Source organism: Cetorhinus maximus, chromosome 7 (assembly GCF_964194155.1).
Source record: "Cetorhinus maximus chromosome 7, sCetMax3.hap1.1, whole genome shotgun sequence".
Lineage (NCBI taxonomy): Eukaryota > Metazoa > Chordata > Chondrichthyes > Lamniformes > Cetorhinidae > Cetorhinus > Cetorhinus maximus.
Window position 1 is genome coordinate 11414220 of NC_135885.1, and position 9061 is coordinate 11423280.

A 9061-nucleotide genomic window follows, 5' to 3' on the forward strand; every position below is an offset into this window, starting at 1 on the left:
GCGGGATGAGGTTTCATGAGGGTATTTAAATTTTAATCACATTTTTCAACAAAAGTTATGGACATGTCCCAACTCATGTGACAGTGTCACATGAGGGGACATGGCAGGGAAATTTTTTAAACCTCTTTATTTAAAGTTTTAAATCGGAGACCATCTCCCCGAGGCAGCACTTAGCCAGGGTAATCACCCCCCCGCCCGCACAGGGAGCGCATAGCGCTTCAGAGCGGATGTCAAGATGGGCGGGCCTTAATTGGCCCGCCCACGTAAAATGGAGGCGCGCCCACAATCGGGGACACGCCCACCCGCGCCCGCCTGCACCTGCCCCCGCACTTCCCCCCAACGGGATGTGGTGGGGGGGGCGGTGGGGGGACATTTTTCCCTATATCTGTCCTGGGGAAAATGTTAGAAGCTATTATTAAATAAGCTATAGCGAGGCACTTAGATAAGTTCAAGGCAATCAGGCAGAGTCAACATGGTTTTGTGAAAGGGAAATCATGTTTAACCAATTTATTGGAGTTCTTTGAAGGAGTCACATGTGCTGTGGATAAAGAGGAACTGGTGGGATATACTCTACTTAGATTTCCAAAAGGCATTTGGTATAGTGCCACATCAAAGGGTATGGCAGAAAATAAAAGCTCATGGTGTAGGGGGTAACGTATTGGCATGGATAGAAGATTGGCGAGCTGACAGGAGGCAGAGAGTTGACATAAATTGATTTTTTTCCACTTGACAGGATGTGACGAGTGGTGTGCCACAGGGATTAGTGCTTAGGCCTCAACTTTTTACGATTTATATAAATCATTCGGATGAGGGGACCGAAGAATGGTTGCTAAATGTGCTGACATCACAAAGATAGGTAGGAATCTAGGGGATTTTGGAACATTAAAACCAGTGGATCAGTGATCTGACTAACCACTTCTTTCAAGACCTTAGGATGAAGTCCATCCGGACCTGGAGATTTGTCAGCCCGCAGCCCTAATAATGTGGGCAAATGTGAAATCTTTCATTTTGGCAGGGAGGATGAAAAAGTAGCTTATTATCTAAATAGTGAGAGATTGCAGAGCTCTGAGATTCAGAGGGATCTGGGGGTCCTAGTGCCTGAATCACAAAAGGATAGTTTGCAGGTACAGCAGGTAATTAGGAAAGCTAATAGAATGTTATCATTTATTGTGAGGGGAGTTGCTTACAAAAGTAAGGAGGTTATGCTTCAGTTGTACAGGGCAATGGTGAGACCACATCTGGAGTATTGTGTACAGTTCTGGTCTCCTTATTTAAAGAAAGATGTAAGTGTGGTTAGAAGCCATTCAGAGAAGGTTTGCTAGACTAATACCAGGAATGGGCGGGTTGTCCTTTGAGGAAGGGCTAGACAGGTTAGGCTTGTATCTACTGGAATTTAGAAGAGTAAGAGGCAACTTAATTGAAATCTTTAAGATCCTGAGGGGTCTTGATCAGGTGAATATGGAAAGGATGCTTCCTCTTGTGGGAGAATCTAGAACTAGGGGGTCACTGTTTAAAAATAAGGGGTCACTCATTTAAGGCAGAGATGAGGAGAAATGTTTCCTCTCAGAGGGTAGTGAGTCTTTGGAACTCTCTCCCTTAAAAGGCAGTGGAAACAGAGTCTCTGAGTATTTTTTAAGACAGAGCTAGATAGATTCTTGATTAACAAAGGAGAGAAAGGTTATTAGGGGTAGGTAAGAATGTGGGGCTGAGGTTACATTCAGATCAGCCATGTTCTTATTGAATGACGGAGCAGGCTCGAGGGGCCAAGTGGCCTACTCCTGCTCCTAATTCATATGTAAATGAAGATGGTAGTGAGCGGCAATATAGTACCAAGTCAGGATGGTGTGTGGCTTGGAGGTTTGAACTTGCAGGCGATGGCGTTGTCTTGTGCCTGCTGTCCTTGTCCTTCTAGGTGTTAGAGGTCATGGGTTTGAAAGATGCTGTTGAAGGTGGCTTGGCGGGTCGTTGAAGAGCCTCTTGAGCTGCTGTAGCCTGGGTAGCAAAGGTGTTCTAATAAGGCTGTTCAGTTGAATTTCCAGTGGAGATATCTATCCTTGGAGAGTTATATGTCTTGAGCCCATTTTGTCTTTCTCGGACTTCTATGTCGTTCATTGTGAAGTCATTGATTTTCCTTGAGATCTTCCCTTGTGATTATTTGGAGGAAGCGATACATTCAGAATATTTATTATTCTGAGTTCTCCTGCTGACAGAGTATGTGTATTTATTCCTCTATTTAGTACAAGCCAGGATAATCCCACTTTTAATAGCACAGCAAAACAAAACTACCTTAAGGCGGATCAACAAGCAAATTGAAACTGAGCTAAATAGAAAGAATAGGAGCGTATAGGAGGAGGACATTCAGCCAGTTGTATATTGCACTGGGTAAAATGAGTATATGCTCTCTTCAATAGAGTACCAAGTCAGGATGGTGTGTGGCTTGGAGGTTTGAACTTGCAGGCGATGGTGTTGTCTTGCGCCTGCTGTCCTTGTGTTAGAGGTCATGGGTTTGAAAGATGCTGTTGAAGGTGGCTTGGCGGGTCACTGAAGAGCATCTTGAGCCGCTGTAGCCTGGGTAGTAAAGGTGTCCTAATAAGGCTGTCCGGTTGAATTTCCAGTGGAGATATCTATCCTTGGAGAGTTATGTGTCTTGAGACCATTTTGTCTTTCTCGGACTTATATGTCGTTCATCGTGAAGTCATTGATTTTCCTTGAGATCTTCCCTTGTGATTACTTGGAGGAAGCGATACATTCAGAATATTTATTATTTTCACCACTGTTGGGGCAATTAAAATTGGGGATTCAAGAATCCAAAGTTAGATAAACACAGATATCTTGGAGGGTTATGGGGTTGGAGGAGATTACAGAGAAAGGTCAGTCTCAGATTGCTCAGATTTTGCAATATTTGACTCTGTTCTCTATTCAGTGAGATCACGGCTGATCTGCTGCATCTTAACTCCACCTTTTTGCTTTTGTTCCATAACCCTTATAATACTTTTGCTGAATGAAAATGCCCCTGTACAAGCCTTGCAGAATTAAATGGAGGGCTGGGAGGAAGACGGGAAGACTTCAAAATGGGTCCAGAGGGTCAAAGAGGAACCAAGAAAAAGGCACAAAGAAATGACCATGACCAGGGGCTGTTGGAAATCAAAGGAGCAATGAGAGGTTGCTTTGCCATATCTACTGACACCCCTCACCTGGGGGGAAGTATCGAAACAAATTCATCAGAATATTTTTGATTCAAAGTTAAAAAACTGGAGAAGTGTCTTCAGCAATCTAGCTACACTTGGAATCGTATGGCACAGAAGGAGGCCATTCAGCCCATTGTGTTGGGCGCTGGCCCTCTGAAAGAGCTATTCAGTTCGTCCCATTCTGCTGATCTTTCCCCACCATCTCACCACCCTTTCCCTTTCAAATATTTATCCAATTTCCTGTTACTATTAGTTACTATTGAATCAGCTTCCACCTCTCCTTCAGGCAGCGCATTCCAGATCACAACTTGCTGTGTTAAAAAAAAAATAACATTCTCCTCACCTCCCCCGTGTTCTTCTTAACCTTTAAATTGTCTATTAACCTTTAAAATGGATGATTAAACCAATCTCACTGAAAGGGAAACACAGGGGATGAAAGACTGTTGAACAAAAGAACCGGTCATTTCTCCAAAACGGCACAAATAATTTCTGATCTTTCTGCGATGACTTTTTGCAGCCTTTAGTAATTGAAATGATTCATTTGCGTTGCCATGGTTGCGAGGATCAAAAAACTGGCAGCTGGTAAATACCAGGACATCTACGATCACACCAGCGACAACTTGCTTTTATATAAATACCTTTAATGATGAACTAACCAAGGTGCTTCAGACAATGACTCTGCGCTGAGCCAAAGAAGGAGCCATTAGGGTATGTTAAAGGCACTATATAAATGCAGGCTGTTGCTGTTGTCATGGAAGAACATTTTCTGATTCTGATTCTGATACCCTACTGATATATAAATCGACCCGTTTGCTAATGATATGTTTATTTTCTCATGGTCTACCATCACAGCAACACCTCAAGGCCCCTTCACCAGCACCTTCCAAACCCGCGATCACAAGAACAGGTGAATAAAGAGGAAAGAAAATCCCCAGGTTCCGGAGGGGAGGGTAATAAATGTCAGCTTTGCCGACGACATCCATAGTCCAAGGATCAATGCTAAAAGTCTGGCATTTATCACAGTGTGCTAAGAGAGACAGGTGAGGGGGTTATGAGACACGGACAATTTTTTTCTGTCGTATGTATCGGACGCTGATGTGCCTGGGATGAACACAGTATACAAGCGAGATTGAGGAGTAATTTTAAAACTGTGGATAGAGTTTAGGTTCATTGAATAAAAGCTTGAAGCACACAGCAGGTCAGTCAGCATCTCGAATCGTAGGTCAGAATTTTACCCCCCACCCCCCTCAATCCACCGGCGGGTTTTTAAGGCCGGGTTGGGGTGGGGGTGGGGAGCGTGAAATTGAAGGGGCTGGATTCACTCTGGGTTCCCGCCCCGCCTCAGCCAGGCTGAGTGGTTTTACGCTGGGGCGGGATAGGCCTCGGTCGGGAGGCCCACGCTTGCTCCAGCTGAGGCCCTTAAGTGGCCATTTCCTGCCCGGCCTCCATTTCTAGGTTGGCGGGAGGATTGAACACCCGTGGGGGAAGCCAGAAAAAGAACTGAGTTACATCTCGGGCATGAAAGGGGTGGGGGGGGCGCTGTGCCTCTATCAGAAGCCCCCTGCTGAATTTGGGCGCCACCCCCACTCCCCCATTAAGGCCTGGTGGCCTTTGGACCTCCCTACCTCCCTTCCCACCCTCTCCCCTGAGACCTTGATCCCGCCCCTTTGCGCTCCCTCCCCAGCTTTACCTAACCTCCCTGCCCTGGGACCCCTTGAACTTACCTGGTCCTCTGCTCCCCGGACCTTGGCTCCGATGTCTTCCTGAACTTCCTCCTCTGTCCACCGCAGTGCTGTTGCTGCAGGGACTGGAGAGCCGCCCACCAACCAGATTGGCCGGCAGCTCTCTAAGGCGAAACTTCCTCCTGAGTGAGGGGCGAAAGCCCTCTGGCCACTTGACAGTCATTCGAGCGTGAAATGGCTGAGGGGCACTCGGAGTCGGCGGGGGACGTGTTCCATTTCGAATTGCAGGAAGGGAGGCCCCGTGTCCAAAAAGATTCAGCCTATAGAATGGTTATAAGCACAGAAGGAGGCCACTTGGCCCATCATGTTCATGCTGCCTCTGCAAGAACAACCCTGCTAGCCCTGTTCCCTTGCCTTTTCCCCAGCAAATTTGTTTCTATTCAGATGATTATCTTACTCCCTTTTGAAAAGCCACAATTGAACCTGTCTCCACCACGCTCTCAGGCAGTGCATTCCTGATTCTAACCACTCTCAATGTAAAAAAAAAGTTTCTCCTCATGCCACCATTGCTTCCTAAGCCATTCATCCTTAGTCGGTGCCTTCTTGTTCTTGATTCTTCTGCCTAGCTATTAGCCTTACAAGTGTAATAACCCCTTAGTCAGAACTGGATATATAAAGGAAACTTTGATCATAAGCATCCAGCTATTTGTAACAGAACAAGATACTTTCACCGCGATTCATGAGCCGGGTTGAAATTAATTCAGAAACAAAATACTTACAAATGCTTGTAAAACGCCTGAGGGAACTGCACTGCGTGTGAACGTTTTCCTCTCTCATCCGTGCCTTGTGGCCCCGACTCTGCCATCCACAATTTATTAGCCATAAGATGGTTAAAAAAATCCAAAATAATTAAACACATGTGATTTGTTTGACGCCCACAGGATTAACAATCGCTTTTTTCTTTCCCACGGAGTCAGCAGCCTGGTGTCCCCTGGGGGGGATTTACTCACCCATCATTGGCTAAAGTACCAAACATACCTTTTTAAGTCCCTTTTTTTACGCTTTTTCCCTCACCGCCTCCCCCTGAAAAGGGACATCCATCACTTGCTCTATGTTGTTCTTCCACAGAGCACTGACCCTAATTCTGCTATTAACACATTCTGCTTTCTTACCTTTATGCCCACCATCAGCACCTTCTTCAGTCTTCATCCCTACCACTATCACTCACTTTGTCTTGTGTCCATGACATCTTGGCCAGTCTCTCCTTAGCCCCACCTATCACTAACCCTCTATCCTGCTTTACCTGCTCCACCCACCACCCTTCCCCCCACAACTTAAACAGTATAAATTCCATCACATTTCTACTTCTCTTTAGCTCTGAAGAAGGGTCATATGGGCTCGAAACATTAACCCTGTTTCTCTCTCCACAGATGCTGTCAGACCTGCTGAGTGTTTCGAGCATTTTCTGCTCTGATTTCCAGCATCCACAGTATTTTGCTTTTACCAAATATAGATCCACTGGTCATGTGTCTCCTCGCTCTGTGTGGGATTCAGTTTGGTGGGTTCTGAAATAATTCTGAGCGCGCTGTTAATCAGATATGGCTTTTGATATTCCTGACAGCTGTGGTATTTATTCTCCAATTATTGGTATTAATTGGAGATTTTTGCAGAAGAATGAATGGAATTTTAGGATGCCTGGAAATCCCTCTCTAACAGCACTGTGGGTGTGCCTACACCACATGGGCTGCAGCGGTTCAAGAAGGCGGCTCACCACCACCTTCCCAATTAGGCATGGGCAATAAATGCTGGGCCTAGCCAGCAATGCCTACATCCATGAAAGAACAACAAAAAATGACTAGAAGCACCCATTCCAGATTTTTGAGTGCCACATTCAGGGTTAGATGGACCAATTTCATGCAGTAATCTACTTCACCCCTCCCCCAGTAGCATGCTAGCTGCGCTTTCCCAACACACTTTTGGTTATGTCAATTAGGGACCAACCATCTTGTGCCCTCCATAATGTTTGGGGCTGGCAATACCTTGATTTTTAAAATTCTCATCCTCATGCACAAGTCTCTCCTTGACCCTTTCTCTGGAACCTACTCCAGCCCTAGCGACCCCAGTTGAAGACGTAAGTCGTAAAAAGTGTCTTAAAGGAGGTGGGAGGGAGAGAGAGAGAGAGGTGTTGAGGCGAGGGGGTTCTGGAAGGGAATTCCAGAGCTTAGGGTGTTTAGGAAGCTGAAGTTTGTGACAGGTTGGAGGAGGGTGAGGGGGATGGGGTGGTAGTGGAGGACAAGGTGCTAGAGACTAGAGTTACAGTGCTAAACACTACATGAAGTATTAGCTAACATTTTACGCATTCCTCTCCCCCGCAAGGGACCGGTGGGGGGTGGGGGATTGGAAGATTGGGGATGGGGCCATAAAACCGGGTGCCATGACATGGGCATCATTGCGGACGACTACCCACCCACCACACATCAATTCTACTAGTGGCAAGGGAGCCATCGGAAGGCCTGCCCATCTGTGGGCCAATTGAGGCCCTTAAGAGGCCAATTAATGGCCATTCAGGCCCTCCTCCCACCACCTTCAGTGCCCTTTGGAGGTGACCGCAAGGTCTTCCCACCCCTGTTTTCCCTCCCATCCTGCTTTGCCTAGCTCAGCGCCCCTTCACTCACACCTGCAGGCCTAACCCTGTATAGTAATTATAGTTTTGATAAATGTTAGGATTGTAGCTTTAAGAATAGCCCTGTGTTGTAAGATCACATGATCTGTATAAACCAATGAGTTAGCAGCATGGGGAACGTCTAGGGGAGAGTCCTTCTTTAGTTATAGAATTTGATGCACGCATGTTGTTGCTGCTGGTGTCTTGTACATAAAGTTAAATGTGTCCACCAAGAAAAGTTACCTGGAAAATCAATTCTATAACAAACTGGCGATGAGGATAAATTAGATCCAGTACAGGCCCTCGCCCAGCGATAGTGAATATCTAAGATAATTAAAAAGAAAGGAAGATATAGTCATCCGAGATGCCACAGTTGGGTAGAATCAATCCTTTTGAACCAGCCACAGATGACTGGTCTCAATATATAGAACGTCTTGCGTTCTTCTTTCAAGCCAACAAAATCACAGGGGAGGAAAAGTAGAGAGCAATTCTCCTGAGTATTTGTTGGAGCAAGACCTACAGTTTAATTTGAAGCTTGACACCTCGCAGTGCCCCAGATTCAAAGACTTTCAGTGAATTAGAAGACCTCGTTAGGGGACATTTCCAACCCAAGCCCTCAGTCACAATGCAGAGGTTTAGGTTTAATTCACGGAATAGAGCCCCGGGAGAGACCATTGCTACCTACGTGACAAAATTAAAACAATTGATGGAATATTGTGATTTCCGTGAAACCCTGAATAACACACTCAGGGCTCGTTCGGTATGTGGCGTGCAAGAGGATGCTATTCGGCGCAGATTGCTGGCTGAAATGGATCTTGGTTTTAAGAAAGCGTTAGAAGTAGCACTTGTGATGGGAAAGCGCTGTAAGGGATGCACAAACAATTCAAGGTGCGCAAAAGGGCGCCGTTTTCCTATTTGGGCGGGAACAGTCAGCCGAAAGTGACGCGAAAAGGTGGGACTCCGCTGCAAAGCGGGAAACAGCCCCCCCGCTAACCGAAAATTTAGAGGAAACAGCTTAACGGCAAAATTGAAAACTAATTTTTATTGACATGGAAACGGTCATTCTCCTAACGATTGGCAATTTAAAAAGGTGGAGTGTTATTTTTGTCACAGAAGTGGACACATATTGAAACATTGCAAAGCGAGATTTAAACAGGCTCCCAGGCAACAACTGAAGTCCAATGAAGTGTATAATGTGGAAGAGCCAGAAACAACCAATTCTGACATTTATTCCTTACCCAACATGAAAATTGGAAAGACAGAGCCAATTATTATCACAGTGCAAGCGAAGGATAAATCCTTAAAAATGGAAGTAGACACAGGTGCTTGTACCACTGTAATAGCAGAACACACTTTCAGGTATTTAAATAGAGGTGCTCTAAACAGTTAAATTTGGAACAGACATCTGCCAAGTTGAAAAGGTACACAGGCGAAGAAATCCAGGCAAAAGGTATCACCGGAGTGACAGTTCACTATAGGCACCAAACAGCACAACTGCCAGTGATGGTGTTAGAAGGAGAGGACCAAAC

General features: G+C 45.7%; 1 long non-coding RNA gene across 2 annotated transcripts in view; it reads right to left on the reverse strand.

Annotated features, from left to right (window-relative positions):
* Positions 1–5735, reverse strand: part of LOC144682396 (uncharacterized) — a 58377-nt gene extending 52642 nt beyond the window's left edge. For both annotated transcript variants that reach the window (XR_013577022.1, XR_013577021.1), the window contains exon 1: positions 5650–5735. This is a non-coding gene — a long non-coding RNA (uncharacterized LOC144682396). The remainder of the gene's footprint in view (positions 1–5649) is intronic.
* Between the last annotated feature and the right edge of the window lie 3326 nt (positions 5736–9061).